Source organism: Oratosquilla oratoria, chromosome 2 (assembly GCF_046742065.1).
Source record: "Oratosquilla oratoria isolate Oo_2021 chromosome 2, ASM4674206v1, whole genome shotgun sequence".
Classification (NCBI taxonomy): domain Eukaryota; kingdom Metazoa; phylum Arthropoda; class Malacostraca; order Stomatopoda; family Squillidae; genus Oratosquilla; species Oratosquilla oratoria.
The window spans coordinates 8,961,760-8,979,259 of record NC_134778.1 but is presented as its reverse complement, the minus strand read 5'-3'; the positions used below and the strand labels follow the sequence as shown (position 1 = coordinate 8,979,259).

General features: G+C 37.7%; 1 protein-coding gene across 9 annotated transcripts in view; it reads left to right on the top strand.

The window, feature by feature from the left end:
• LOC143036819 (prohormone-4) overlaps positions 1 to 17,500 on the top strand; it is a 332,335-nt gene that overhangs the window by 36,696 nt on the left and 278,139 nt on the right. The window lies entirely within an intron of this gene.

Below are 17,500 nucleotides of genomic sequence, written 5' to 3'. Positions count from 1 at the left end.
GATGCAAAATGATTAATTATTTATATTATAAATACATATTTCGAATGAAAAAATCATCTGTATATATATAAGATGAAGAGATATTTCAGACGTATATATCCATATCTAAATAAAGAAATAACAGACTTTTGTAATAAGAATATCAGGTAGGTATAATGCTTCCGTGAGATTAATTAGATTCAATACCATTATAACCATATCTAATGCTCACTAATAACATATATAAACATTATACCATACGAGTATATGCATATGATTCTGATAGACTTTGTTACTAGAAACACAGGTACTTCCTCCTTGTAAAAATAAAAAACATTCAGAGTATAAGTACCTTGATATGGAGGACACAGAAATAATAAGAAAATGGCATAGGCGCACAAACATACCTACCTACCTACCTACCTACCTACCTACATACTTACATACATACATATATGCATACATACATACACACACAAATACATACACAAATACGTACATGCACAAATACTTACATACATTCATACATACATACATACATACATACATACATACATACATACATACATACACACACACACACAAATACGTACATGCACAAATACTTACATACATTCATACATACATACATACATACATACATACATACATACATACATACACAAATACATACACAAATACGTACATGCACAAATACTTACATACATACATACATACATACATGCATGCATATATACTCGTACATACATACATACACAAATACATACACAAATACGTACATGCAAAAATACTTACATACATACATACATACATACATACATACTCGTACATACATACATACATACATACATACATACATACATACATACACACATACACAAATACGTACATGCACAAATACTTACATACATACATACATACATACATAAATACGTACATGCACAAATACTTACATACATATATACATACATACATACATACATACATACATGCATACATACATACAAAAATACATATATACATATGTACACAGATAAATACATACATACACATGTACATACATACATATATACCTACATACATACATACATACATACATACATACATACATACATACATACATACATACATACATACATACATACATACATACATACATACATACACAAATATATACATACATACAAAAATACATGCGTACATATATACACACATAAATACATACATACATATGTACAAACATAAATACATATATACATACATATGTACAAACAAACATAAATACATACTTCCATAACTAGGTCGGAAGCGAAAAATAAAATATAATAATGTCATCTGCAGGCATGGAAACAGACTTAGACTAGTATAGCAGAAGCAACAGTCCTACGTTTCATCCTAAAGAGATCTACGGAAGAAGCTGAGAATCGTTGCTGGCCACTGCAGGGTCGAGGGTTTCCTATCATTTAAACTTAAGGCAGCAAGTATTATTATTTCATCAACATTATAGGTATATTGCTTCGCGAGCGAAGATCTAAAAGCGTGGTCCACGTCGACTGCAGCCACGATCGTGGCTGACGAGTCCTCTGCGGAATAAGCCTGCCCGTCCACAGCGGCTGCCGGTGAAGGCCTGGTCTGTCTTAGGTGCTGAGACCTCGCGAGTCTTCCTCCTTCGTCTGTTCTCCTTCAGGTTTATACTGCGGGTGTCGTCTAAGGAGGAGAGAGCCTTGTAAAGCCAGACATCGCGGTCACCAGCAAGTGATCGATGTGACAGGCACCGAGAGTTTTTTTTTTTTCCAGAGAATCTTTATAACTCTTCTTCGGTGCCCCTCTGTCACGATGGCCGCCGGAGAACTCGTCGTATAGGGGAGTCTTTCCCTTTCTTCCTTTCTGAAGACGTGCCCAGCACAGCGTAATTGTGGCTTCAACATCATGGCCTATATACTGATCCCCTCCGCTTGTTCGTGGACTTCAACCTTGGTTACGAAGTCACGCCAATGGGTGTCAAAGATGATGCGGAGGCAGAGCTGATGGATGCACTCAAGGAGTCCCAGGTGGCTCTGACAGGCGACCCAACGCCTCCGAGTCGTACAGGAAGGTGGTGAGAACTACGGTTCTGTAGACGAGGATCTTGGTGATCTTCTTCAAGGGTTTCTTGTTCCATACATGATTGTACAGTCGGCCAAGTGAGGTCTTAGCCTTGGCCGGTCTGTTCTCGATCTCTTTGCCAATCCTCTCATCTGATGTGATGATGCATCTTAGGTAGGTGAGCATACATACATACATACTTACATACTTACTTACATACATACATACATACATACATACATACATACATACATACATACATACATACATACATACATACATACATACATACATACATACATACATACATACATACATACATACATACATATGCGTAAGTAACCACTAGGAAAAAGTAAACTAACGAAGCAGAGCGCTTTCGTATAATTACATCTATCAGCACTGAAGATGTAATTATACGAAAGCGCTCTGCTTCGTTAGTTTACTTTTTCCTAGTGGTTATTTACGCATTTGTGAACACACGCTCCTAGTGTTTTTATTGCATACATACATATATACATACATACATACGTATATACATACATTCATACATACATACATACATACATACATACATACATACATACATACATATATACATACATAAATACATAGATACATTACATACATAATACATATTCACACTGTCACACACACACACACACACACACACACACACACACACACACACACACACACACACACACACACACACACACACACACACACACACACACACACACACACACACACACACACACACAAGTACCACCTCTCCTCCCACCTACCTACCCACACCCACCTATTCACCTCATCCACTCTCCGTACTCACCCTACAACAGCTCCCCCCCCCACATATATTTTTTCTTCCAGGTTTGCATAAACCCTTCCAGTGTCGATATTCACAAATTCCGACACTTCCTTTTCCTATTTTTGTTTTCCTTTCTTGATTCTATCGATTTTCTTTTTCTTTGAGTTCCTGCAGCGTAATTTCACCATTTTCTCTCTGTGTGGCTTCCTTTCGTGTCAGGAAATATCAATCCGTTTTCTTCTCCTTTCTTCCGAAATCCTTTTTTTCCCTCTCCCTCTCTTTCCTTTTCTTCCTCTTCCTCCTCTATCTCTTCAATTTTGTCTTCCTACTTCTTTATTTTCTTCTTGTCCTCCTTTTCCTCTTCCTTTTCTACGTTTACGACAGCATCTTCTTCACATCCTCCTCCTCCTCCTCCTCCTCCTTTTGTTTATCCGCCACTCCTTCCTACTTTACGTCCTTCTCTTTCACATATTCTTCTTCTGCTCTACCTTTTCCTCCTGCTCTACCTTTTCCTCCTCCTCTTCCTCCTCCTCTTCCTCTTCCTCCTTCTCTTTACCCATGTTGTCCTTCCTCCTTCACTTCTCGAGTAGGAAGGAACAGGCTGAAGAATTTGTCTTTTGGTTTTTCTTTTTCTTTTTTTCCCCATCCTTTTCAATCTGCGTGGGAACTCCTAGTTTCTCTTGACTCAATTGCTCCCAGAAATTCCTTCCTCCCGACTCTCTTTTGCTGCAACGCTCTTCGGCTCGACAGTTTCTCTCTTCGCGCAAGAGAGCCCTTTCACATTTCTCTCTTTCCATCCCCAGTCCCTGCCCCCTTCCCCTTCTCTTTACCCTCATCCTCACCTTGAAGTTCACCCTCACCCAACACATGACTTCCTAACTCTCCACTCCTCAACCTACCACCTTCTCCTCCCCTATAAGTTCCTGACTACATAAGTTTAATACATTCAATACCCTACCAATCAGTCACGCAGCATTATTTTATCACTATAGTCTGGCTTCCAACCAAGGAAGAAAGTTAATCACTTTTGACTTTTGTTGTCCTTTCTTTCCGGTGCTCTTTATATCTGTCCTTTACCTACGTCTATGACTCAGAGATAAAAGAGCTGGTAGTTGGTGACGAAATATCCTCCCCCTTCCCACTCCTTTCTCCCCCTCCCTCTCCGCTTCTTCCACTCCCTTCCCCCCCCCTGTTCCCTCTCTTCTCACCTCCCTCCCCTTTCCCGGTCCCCCTCTCCTCCTCCTCCTCCTCTCTTACTCTCCTGTTCTTCTCCTCTCCATTCCCCTCTTTCCCTCTCCATTCCCCTCTCCATTCACCTTTTTTCTCCCTCCTCTTCTTCCATCCCCTCCTCCCCTTCCCATCTTCCCCTCTCCCTCCCTTTTCCTCTCCTCCTCCTACTCCTTCTTCTCCTTTCCATCGTCCTCTAACTCTCCTCCTTTACTTCTTCCCTCCCCCACTTCTCCCTCCCACTCTCCCTAGGATCATCTCTGCACTTGTCCCTCTTCCCCCCCCCCCCCCGTCCCTCACCACACAACTCGCCCCCAACCTTCTCTCCTTTCGGTTCATAATCCCTTTCAGGAGTTCCTACAACTCTCGTCCATTTTATTTGGTGTTCAGCTCAGTAAGTCTCTCCTCTTATCGTAAATTGCTCTTCGTCTCACACGCCCCCCCCCCTTTCCCCTCCCTCTACTCTTACTCTTCCTATCTTTACATATGTTCAGAAATTACAACAGTCAAAATCGTTTGGTAACTTGAAATTGTGTTCCATCAACTGCAATTCCTTTTTCGATTAAACTTCCCCTGAAGTGTTCAGGCTTTCTAGAATAGGGTATTGCACGAAGTTCCTTGGATTCAGATTTTTATTTACAATTAAAGAAAACTCAATGGATTTCCTCGTTATTATTATTATTATTATTATTATTATTTTTGTTTCTCGTGTTACCTATGCTAACTAAAGCCGTCCCTTAAGTCTTTCCATACGAAGGAAATTTTGCCTTTTATTTTTCTGTTATTATATATTTCTTATCAAAATCACAAGCCAAAATCTATCACGACTGTTGCAAAACGCATACGTACAACACATATTTGAACTTTCATATTGATTTATTAGTTTTAGTTAATGTCTTAAAAATTCTTCTTGTGAGCTGTCTCATCTCTACTAACTCCCTCGTTTTCTTTTCTCCATACAATAAGCTCGATGATATTTCTCCCATTTTCTCTTAAAGACACAAGTCTTTGTTTCCATGTCTCCTTTCTTCCGTCTTACTTCTACTGGGATTTTCATTTTGATATTCTCGATTATGTTTCTTCTCTCACCAAAACCTGTTGTTTTATTATCTAATATGACGTTTTTCTTCATTATGATAATTAAAGCTTTCATCAGAATTACATGTTCCTCTTTCATTTGCAATAAAAATATTCCCAAAAACCTTGGCTACATTTATTTATATGTCTATCTATTTATTCATTTACTTACGTATTCCTTTACTTTACTTTAGTAAAAGAGGTTTGGAAGGTAGAGGTAGAAGTGAACATGAGGGAGCAACCAAGGATGAGATAGATGGATGGGATAAAAGGGGCATTGAGAAAGAGGGGAATGTCTGTTGAGGAAGAAAGGGAGAAGACAGAAGATAGGGGTGAATGGAGAATGGTTGCGTATGGATGATGCTGTGATGCATGAAAGGGAGTGGATGGGGGATGCGGGTTGAGGGAGTATGTGTGAAAAATAAATTGACGCAGCCCGAAGGGATTTCTCCCCACCTTCTCCATTTCTGCATGAGGGGACAGAGAGGGGTGGGGTCGCCGATTTAATGAAGCGGCCTTGCTGTGGATGTGCTGTGTCTTACGACACTGCTTCTGACCCAGGGCAGTGGGCGAGATGCAGGGATGACCCGTCATCGAGGAGGAGCCAAGATAAGAGGGCGGAAGAGGGTGGATGGGAGTGGAGTATATGGGGATGGAATGGGTGGGAATGGATTTTATGCTTTAGTTTTTTGGCTAACTCCCTTGTAAGGGGGAAAAGGCCTTTGTTATATGTATGTCCTTATGTATTGATTCATTTGTTCACCTATTAATTCATTAATTAATTTATTTATTTATCTATTTACTTATTTTTTATGTAATTATTAATTTCTTTGTTTTTTATTTATCTATATTTTTTCATTGCTGTTTCCTATTTTCATTGGTAGTCCCTTTCTATTATGTTATCAGTCCACGATTTGGACTTCTGTTTCTTTCCCTGCTTATAATTAAGAACATAAGAATGAAGGAGACTGCAAGAGACCATAAGGCCTACACTAGGCAGCTCCGTATCCATCACCACCTGTCATCTCCATCCATAAAGTTGTCTAATCGTTTCTTAAAACAACTGATAGTTTCAGCGCTTACTACATGGTTACTGAGTTTATTCCATTCGTCGACCACCCTATTAGTAAACCAATTCTTGCCTTCATTGTCTTCCCTTTCGTCCATAGACACAACCAGCCACTATTTTGGACTTTTTTATTTTATTTAGTATACATTTAAGCAAAGTCATCTTCAGCCTCTGTCTTTAGAGAAATAATTTTTTTTTATCTATTCATTTACCTTTTTTTTTGTATTCGCGTTACTAATGTTCTCTTAGTTTTTGATATTACTCTTCCTGGTCATGTTTCATCTGCTTCATCTTCAGACATCAGCCATTTTCTCCCATCTGCCTTCACTTCTGTTCGACCCTTTAAGGTTCGATTCTTTCCTTTCGAACAACGGACTTTAATCCGTTTTTTCCCATTTTGGTCCAGCAACTGTTCTACTGGAATTATGTTTCCATATTTACAATTTTCCTCAAGTTCTGTTAGAATTTTATGTCCCTTGTTTGATTGTCTTTGAATAAAAATGCGCTTCGAGGGAGTTTTTTTTTCTTTCTTTTTGAAAACTCAGAGACGCTTTTAACACCAGAGTCCCTTTTGGATTCTGGCAAGCGTTATACAACATTCATTTGCATGTGGTAGTCCTACGTGACGGGACGGACATCGGAGACAGCTGTCTCCCCCCGCCACTAGTCTTCAAATCCCATCAACATTTTCATCTGAAAACTACGACCCCGAGGGGCTGGTACACGATCCCGAGCAGGCTCAACATATCTCTCATCTTTCACTATTTTCTTTTACTTTTTCATATTAGGTGAGTTAACAACCAGTGACCCTTTCTCCTCCACCTCCTCCTCATTGTCTTCCTCCTCTTCCATCTTAAACAAAACATACTAACACAACAATGACATTACAGGCCAATGTTTCTTCCCAGAGAAATCTATGAGAGGGGATTGAGGACCGTTGTTATTGTCGTGATCATCGTTATCATTATAATTTTTATTCTTATTAGTATCATTATCATTATTATCATTATTATCATTATTATCATTATTATTATTATTATTATTATTATTATTATTATTATTATTATTATTATTATTATTATTATTATTATTATTATTATTATCATTATTATTACCAGAAAATTATTACCATTATTATTACCAGAAAAATATGACGTCAGTCCTCGCTTCGCTGCGAGCGAAGCGAGGATTGACGTCATATTTTTCTGGTGTTTGATCAAACATTTTGGTGTTTTATGATTTTTTGTTTTATTTGACCAAATGACAAGACATCTTGTCATCGGAGTTGAATGGGTTAAATGAACTACGGTGGGAGGGGAGGGGAGGGGAGGGGAGGGAGGGTATGGTGAATTATTGTAGCTTTCCTACTTGGAGTGTTTGTCTGTGTGTATTTGTGTGTGTGCGCGCGCGTGTGTATGTGATTCACCACCATGGTCTTGGATCACGTGATAGATTCGTAATCGACAGCTTTTTCCCTCCTGGAAGAGAGCTCAGAGCTCATATATGACCGATATATGTGTAATGCTGTGACCTTACACGCACATTCAGATCCAACAAAAACAACTCCTCTATTAATTATGTCCTTTTCTTACTTTTTCTTTTCTTCTCCGTAGTTGTTGCTGCCCTAACATCATTTATTGTAATCAGAAGGATGAAGACAAAAAACTATTCGACACTTTTTCCTGATTTTTTTTGGGGGGGGGAGGAGGGTATTTGGAAAATTATGGCATCCTCGGAACTTGGTAGCTGTGAGTTTCTGGCTTAGGGAAATAATTTTGCAAAAATTTCCTGACACTGTTATGGAAATAATAAAATGTTTTGTTTTCATAGTTTAGACATTGATTGTGTAATTTGATTAAGATTTTTTTTTTAAAGATCATTAGGTAATTGGCATTACCGACATTTGTACATGTTGGAGTGGTTGCATATTTCTTTGGTAGTTATAACATATTTTGGATTACCATTAAGTTGATGACAACATCCATTGAAAGGGATTTATTTTACAACCTTGTTTTTAGCCAGTAAAACTACAATTTATGCAAAAATAGTTTGAATTATTGAGTTAGATCGCTGTATAAAATATTATCTCAAATATTGCTCTCCAGAATATTGTAGCCCCGTAAAAGGTTAGTAGAAAAGGGTTTGTCGGGGCGACCAAATGGTAGCTGCCGAGCCCTGTAAGAGGCTGGTAGAAAAGCTGGTAGAAAGAAGATTAGAAGATGAGTGTTACATTTTATGGGTTAGGTGTTTATATAACGATATAGTGAGGGAGCGAGTGAGTCGTCTAAGTTCGTTTTCTGTCTTGTGTAGGTAATGAAATTCTTATTTGTAAACAATGGTTGGGGGCTCGAATGAATTGCTGATACGGTATTCCTTGTAACCTAAGTGAGGTATGCAGAGATTCGAGATTATTTATGTAAAAAATATTGCAATGTAGACTTGTAACAATGGATCTGATTGGTGGAAGGGTGAAAGAGGAGAAATTTTAATTGGTTCACGATTGTAAGATCACGCCCTTTAGAGAGGATTTTAATTATAAAGTTAAAGATCATTGGACTAAAGAAATCACTACGTCATTGCAAAACTCACTTAGGATCTTGAAATGTATGTATCCTATTTGAGATGTAATAATCTATGTTATACTTTGGCTTTGGTTCTGTAATCAAGATTTCATATGAGATAATTTTGTCTTCTCCGTAGATAATATAGTAAGAAGTTTCACCTGTAGCCGTATTGATTTGGTTATCAATTGCACATTTAACACAAGGAATCCAATTACCCCAAGTTATACTATGTGGGCTTATCAAACCTGTAAGACAACTGATAGTTTTCTTATTCAACCTTTCTACAACTCCATTGTTTATGTTGAATAACCTACATAATTCCTCCAAGATTTTGTTGCTAGATTCAGTACCAATGTCTGAAACTAAGATCTTGGGAGAAGTGAAATTACATATTTGTTCATATTGAAGCAGTTGTTTCAGCTCTCTTATTTAGTATGGGATGCAGAATACAAAAACTTGAAAGATAATCAATGGCAACAAATACATATCTATATCCATTTTCAGACATAGGTAACTCTAGTGTATTTAAGTAAACTCTTTCCCAAGGGTTCTGTGCTATGGAATATGATAGCATAGGAGCAAGCTTATGTGTAGTTCCTTTTACCTCAGCACATTTCAAGCAAATTTCAATATGTAAGTAAATATCTGTCTTCATGCCTGGCCAAAGGTATCTAAGTTGTGCTTGTCTATAAGTTTAATCTTTTCCTGAATGAGAGCTAAAATCACTATCATGAAGTAATTCTAATACCTCTGGTACAAGAGTTTGTTGAATTACCAACTAATTCACTGAGCCCATAGAAATATTCTTCGCACTTACGACTGTTTTTCTTTATAAAGGTCCATTGCTCAAATGAAATTCCTCTATCTTAAACACATTTGGTAGTTTTGGAGGAATACCTCGTGGGTTTATCAAATTTTGGTCTACTTTTTCCCAAGTCTTATCTCTCCTTTCTTTCCTTATTATAAATTCCTCATCTAATATTACTAGTTCATTAATGCTGCAGATAAAATTGATCAACCCTGTCGTTGGTTGGCTAATATTCCTAGTTGTGCGGCTGCTGCAACGTTCTTCCTACCTGTAATGTATTCAAACTAACCTCGTAACGCTGATGTGTAGTAAACCATCTGGCTAATCTGCCCCTAAGATTCTTATGTTTGAATAAGTTCTGAATAGCTGTATGATCAATCCACACTCTGATTGGATATCCCATTATCATATTTGTAAAACTCTCTAGTGAATATATCACTGGTAATGTTTCTCTTTCTGTAATGGAGTAGTTTATCTCTGCACTATTACAAAGTTTCGAGTGAAAGTTATCGGTTGCAGTTTTAGATTTCTCTTGCATTAGTATGCCTCCTAACCCTACGTCAGACGCATCAGTACAAAGAATAAACTATTTATCATAATTAGGAAATATGAGATCTGGAGAACTAGTATATCTTTCAACTTGTCAAAAGTTGTTGTTGTGCAGGTCCCCAAATGAAATTTGAATCTTTCCTTAACAAAGAACTTAATGGATTAGCTATGTCTACATAATCCCTAATAAATTTTCTATAATACTCAGTCAATTCCAATAATTTTCTAACTTTTTCTACATTGCTTGGTACTGGATAATTCTTTTCTGCTTCTACCTTTGAATTTACTGTACTAAGTCCGTGTATATCTATCATATGTCCTAAATAAATGACACTGTCCTGCAATTACATTTTTCAAGCTTCACTTTCAACCCTTCTTCAACTAGTCTTGAGGATACCAAATCTAATTTCTTAAAGTGCTCAGTCGCTGCTTGGAAATATATTAAAATATAATCTTGAAATACACTGGCAGTGTTTCCTACAACCCATCTAGAAATGTATTAATTAATTTCATATAAGTTAATGGGCTGTTACATAACCCAAATGGCATTCGTTTGAACACATAGTGCCACATTGTTGTAGAAAAGGTTGTATAATCCCATAAAATTTCGTGCAGTTCGATTTGCCAGAACGCTGATTTGATATCTGTAGTGCTAAAATACCAATTCTCGGTTCCCAACCTACGTAGTATATCTGCTATTATCGGTAACGGTAGTCGGTCAGGTATTGTTTGTTTATTCATTTCTCTATAGTCAATAACTGGAAGCATGGTACTATCTGATTTATGTTTTAAAACAGTTGTTTTGCTTTACTAGTAATGCAATTAAAATAGAATATAACTCAGAGCAACAAATAGGTTCTAGTTGACTCTTATATTTCTCTCCCAAATATGTTTCTTCCTGAATTGAGGAGATTGATGAAATTGGTGATTCCACTCCTTCAGGACTTTCGTTTAAAATCTTAATGGGTCTTGGATAGACTTGAAAACATCCTATTTGTGTACCTTTTCTTAAGACTATGTCTTTATTCAAAGTACTAATCACTAATAGTTCTATCTTGTTCTTGAGTCCAATTTCAAACCTTTTATACTAATTGATTCTGGGATAGTTAAAATTTCGGAGTCTACAGTGACTCCTTTCAACTGCACTTTAATCTGTTAATTGTTCTGGAGTGCAATAATGTTGAATTTATTACATCACCTTCCACAATTAGCAAAGCTTCATTTGGAGTTAATGAATTCTGATTAATTTCTGGGATTTCTTGAACACCTGAGTTGTGTTCACTATGTGTGCCTTTTTCTCCCTTTTGTGATATCTGTTCTTGAATATCCCGCTCTGCTCCACTACCATTCAATCTAGCATCGTTATCTTATCCATCCATTTCAATATGCTCTCTTATCACATATTTTGGTTCTAAGTCTGGTTTATTTAAAAATAGGATTAACTAGGATTTCGTTAAGATCCCTAACGCTATCGGACATATGATCATGCCCTCTTTTCTCATAGTTGCAAATCCTATCAGTAAATCTCCTGGGAAAGCAGATTCTTCTACAATTATCACTGGAATGTGCAAGTGCTCATTTTTATACAAAATAACACCTAACTCAGTCTTACCTAATGTTTTTTACTGACTTCCTGTTACTGCTAACAATGAGTAATGGATTGGTTCCAAGATTTTCTTTTCCGGTTTCAACTGATTTAAAACTTTACTAGTTATAACATTTACTATATATTTCGTATCAATAAATATTTTAATAGGTCCTTTGAATACTCTACCCGCAATGATGGCTACTACTAAAGTCCTTTCAATTGTTACAGTCAATTTGAATGTCTCTGGTGTTGGTGATTTCGTTCTCATCACTGTCCAGTACAATATAATGTCTATTTGTTTCTCTAGGGTTCTGTAGTGTTGTTTTTTGTGTCTGGAGGTTTTCCTCTTGTTTCTGGGTGAATACGAAAATTTGCTCTACAATCCTGTGTTCTACGTCCTACTCTATTGTGATACGAACAGAAAAGTGGGTTTCTACAATAATACTCATCATGACCCTCATATTTACAGTTCCTACAGTCTCATAATAACATTCTCAAGCTTTATGCCCCCGTTTAATACAACTATGACATTCAATTTTAGCATTCCTTGAAGTGCTTCTAACTCTATGTTCAGATCCTCTGTTTCTGTAATCACTCTTAGAGTTCCTAGTTTCTTTCTGTTGTTGCATTCCTAATATTATGATATATGGACTAATTGCTTTACTTTCGTAATAACCCTGTAAAAAATAATTTATCTCTTTTAAGTCCATTGTTTCTTTAAGGTTTCTGTATAGTTTTCCTGTAGTCATCTCGTCACTGTTGCATACCAATAGTGCAAATGCTATTAACTTAATAACCTGAGACACTTTTAATTTGTCATTAGATATATTTTCTATTCAATCTGAATACTTCAACATGAAATCATGTCCTTAGTTCATCTGTCTATTTTTGCTAAATATTCTGTGTTTGTTTAATTTGTTATTGTTGTCTATATCATTCTTATAGTCGTCATATTTTTTTATATTTTCCATTTGCTGGAAATTCATTTTAGGCCTAACCCAACCCTTCTCAGGTTCTATATTTTCTTTTAATATCTCTATCTTTTTCTTTTAATCTAATATGTTTTTTGCCACTATTCGGGTGTCAATTATGTTAATAAATCTGTTTACCCTATTGTATTTTCTTCACCCGAAAACACTGGGATGTTTGACTGCGAGGTAATAACGTCATGACGGAGAACTTCCGTGGCCATACCTTCAGTTGATAATGTCGATTTCAATTTACTGCTTCCCTTGTAGTCGTTTCTCAAATGTACGAGAGCGCACTTCAGTAATACATCAGCCTTGTCCTTGTAGTCGTCCTTCTCCTTCACTAGTTCGTCTTCGTACCAGCGTGGGGATTTGTGTGTGCACTGCATGGTCCCGTATCTTGCTTGTATTTCATGCAATGAATTCTATGTTGCACCGATTCTCTTTACACGTGTATCTTGCACTAAATTCTTTAGGTGTGGTCTTTAGTAGCGTGCGTAGAGATGCGTGCGCTCTTTTTTGGAGACATTTATTGCGTGGGTTGCGTGCATTAGGTTGCGTGTATTGGGTTGCGTGCGTTAGGTTGCATGCGTTAAGTTACATGCATTGAGTTGCATGCACTATTCTTCGTAGATGGTTATTCTATCCCATCGCTGCCACCACTTTCGCCCTACCTTTGCCCTTTTCGTCCTTTTCTTCATTTTCTCTCCCTTGTTTTCTCTTGTTATCAATGTCATTGTTTCCCACTGTTTCCTCTCTTTTCACTGTTAGTTCTGTCGACTCTTGTTACCCTTGTGGCCCTCAATTATAGATCTAGCAATTCACATATTTTAGTTGGTAGGCCCTGTTGTCTCCAATCCTCCAACTTTGTCAAATTCTAGACTCAGTTCAACTTAGTATTGGTTATTTTTATTGACAGGCTTCTACCTCTCACTTCACTATAATTTTCTGTCTAGGAGAATGAAATATATATTTTTTCCTTCTGTATCTTTCTTCCGGTAATTCTTACACAAAGCGCTCCAAAGGAATCCCCCGAGAGCACGTATACAAGATCCTAAGTGAGCTTTGAGGTGACGTCGCGCACGCATCTCAACTTTAGTCCTATAATCTTTAACTTTATATTTAAGATCCACCCCAAAGAGCGTGATCTTACAATCGTAAATCAACTGAATTTTCTCCTCCTCTACCCTTTCACCAATCAGATTCGTTGCTACAAGTCTATATTGCAATATTGTTTACTTAGATAATCTTAAATCTCTGCATTGCATATCTCACTTAGGTTATAAGGAATACCATGTCAGTAATTTGTTCGAGCCCCGGCCGTTGTTTACAAATAAGAATTTCATTACCTACACAAAACAGAAAGCGAACTTCGGCAACTCACTCGCTCACTCACTATATACACACACACACACATATATATATATATACTGTATACATACATATATATATATATATATGCTTGTATTATATACATATATGTATACAAACATTATATGGTAGAGAATAAACATATTAAACGTAAAAATCAAGCATAATTTTTGCAATACGTTGTATCTGTCCGGTCACATGTTATATCCATGATTGGAATATATATATTCTTCTTTCTTGAAGAACTTTTTATTTTATGCAGAACTTTGATATCAAATTTGTTTTTCTTCTTTTTCCCGTTGTTGGTTGGTTATGCATTTTTTGCGTCTGTGAGTAACGGGGTAAATGGATCTATGAATCAAACTGAGAGGCATAAAGGTGAGAGGAAGGGTAAAATATGTATGCTTTAAAACATAGATTCTCAACCTACCTTTCGTCACATATCCCAGAATTTATTTCTGTTGTTTAGCCTACTGGAGAAGACCATTTCAGGTTTGAATAATATCTTCATACATCCATTAATTCCTTCAGATTTTCTGTTTGCAATTCGCGAAACTCTCAGGGGTCCACAAAGAATTCATGGACTACAGTTTATAAACCACTGGTTGATACATTTCATTCAAGAGAGTTTAAGTCTTTAACGAACAGCTTCCTCAAACCTAGGATTTCTTAACATGTTTTCTCAGGCATCCTATGCTTATGAACTGCTGTTCTTTTTCCTCTCAGAAATTTACTAAAACACTAAATTTATTCGTCAGGCATCTGCAAACTGACCATTAGTATTGAGTTCAGTGATCTTGTGAAAATTATTCCCGCCGGATAATTCTTTGGCGTTAACCTCAATAGAACTTTTAAGTGTCCCGATCAGAGTATTTTTACTTTTCTCTAAATTCCTGTTTGTGTCTGAGTTCAATTGTTACCTTTCAATGAATCATACTCCTTTCAATATTTTTTGAGAAGTTTCTCTTTGTTTCGACCACGTCGATGTATTGCTCATTCGTTCTCCTTTCTTTCATGCATTTTCTTTTCGGCCGTCTCTCTATCGATTTTCTCCTTTTTCATCTATTTCCGCCTATTATTGCTCTTGCTGTTGCTTGTCCATTTCATCCTTTTTTTTACGTTCCTTTCAATTATAGTTTCATCCTCTCGTTTTGCTCTTTATCTATTTATTATATATTTTTTTCCTTTGTACTCCACTTCCCAGTTATCTCTTCTCCAGTCTTCAGTTTCCGATACATTGTTCAGTGAACGAAACCTTTTGCTAATTACCGTTCGCCTCTTCTTATGACGTCTGCCATTTCACTAATTATCGTTTGTTTCTTTTTATGACGTCCGTAACACAGCGCCTCTTGAGTGCCGGGACAGAGGCTTGGCCTCTATCGGGTATTAGTGACAGCCACTGTCCCTGGATATCCAAACACATAAAACAAAGAACACTTCATGGTCTTCCTCACATTTCTTTGGGGGGGGACCTGTCTTTCTCAGGTTTTCCCCATGCGCTGATGGCTTAAGTGTCCAGTCACACCAAACTTACCTGTTTCCGACCACCGGCGACCAGGTGGTCGTCGCCGACCAGTTGCAGGTAGTCTTTGGAAATCGCTGGTAGTCGGTAATAAGATAGATAAATAGATAGATCGATAGATAGATAGATATACTGTATTACAACACACACTGAATACCCCCCAGTACATAGATTTTCATCTTATCAACCACATCAACTTTTTCCATTTAAATTCCTTGCATCGGTTTTGTGTCGCCGACCGATCGCTTGATTTTCGGTCGAAGTTGGTCGGAAACCGGTCGTAAGCTTAGTGTGACTGGGGCTTAATCGGGATCGTGATGGTCTCGCATTTGTTTAGTTTTGGGTTCGAATCCCGCACTCCTCTCCGATTCCCAGTGGTAACTGTTACCTACCCCGACAGTCCAAGGACACAGGACGAAGGGGATGGCTTCGGCCGCAGGTACTCAGCGCCTCCTTGCGTAGGCTCTTCACCTTCTTCTTCTTCTTCTTTTTCTTTTTCTTTTTCTTTTTCTTTTTCTTCTTCTTTTTCTTTTTCTTTTTTTTCTTCTTCTTCTTCTTCTTCTTCTTCCTCTTCTTCCCCCAACTGCCTTCTTTGGGTCACGACCTGAGTAACATTTGTGACACTGTGGAGGATTCCAAATAGCTGAATAACTTTGGTATTTTCCAGATTAAAGCAACAAGTATCATTTGATATAAAAGGAGATAACGCCTTGGACTAGATACATGTCTCTCTTAATTTTCACTTGAATTAAATCATCTAAGGTCAGTCAGAACAGAATGTATAAAATAGTTTTTCTTGCCCCCACAAGAATATAACATAATTCGTCTATTTCTACTCTATTAGTGCTTTACTGCTTACTATTACTATTTACTATTACTGCTTTATTAGAATGACCCGCCATTCAGGAGGTGCTAAGATAAAAGTGAGGGTGGAGGGGTGTGGAGTGTATTCAGGGATGGAATGGGTGGGAATGATTTTATGCCTTTTTCTTTTTGGCTACCCCCCTTGTAAGGGGGAAAAAGCCTTGGTATATGTATGTATGTATTAGTGCCAGACGATTTTATCCAGCTGGGATAAACTTAGGTCAGAACCACCATCAAATCTTGCACGGAACAACAAATAATTTAATTTGAAAGAAAAAAAATCATTAACTCATGTTATCTTGAAATAATTTCTCCCTCTTTTAATCTAAATTTTAAATTTCTATTCATGCCATCTTTATTTTACGGTTCAGTCTTCCATAAACTCACCACCAACATAACCCCCTTTCATACACACACACACATAAACACACACACATAAACACACACACACACACACACACACACACACACACACACACACACACACACACACACACACACACACACACACACACACACACACACACACACACACACACACACACACACACACACACACACACACACACACACACACACACACACACACACACACACGGTGGCGCTGTTGATAGAGTACTGGACTGCCAGTATGGAGGTGCGGCAGTACCTGGTTCGAATCCTGCCCAGGGCCGAAATTATTTCGGTATCGCTGCGCTTCGGGTCGTTACTCCGACTCTCGTTGGCGGGGAGTTGGGGTGTGTGTGTGTGTAAAGGTCATAGCATTACCCATAGATCGGTCATACGAGCTCTGAGCTCTCTTCTGGGAGGGAAATAACTGTCGATCACGAGTCCAACACGTGATCCAAAGACCAAGGTGAACACACACACACACACACACACACACACACACACACACACACACACACACACACACACACACACACACACACACACACACACACACACACACACACACGCATACCCTTTGCAGAATTCTTTTGTTGAATTCCTTTCTAGTTTCCAAAATTTCGTTTTA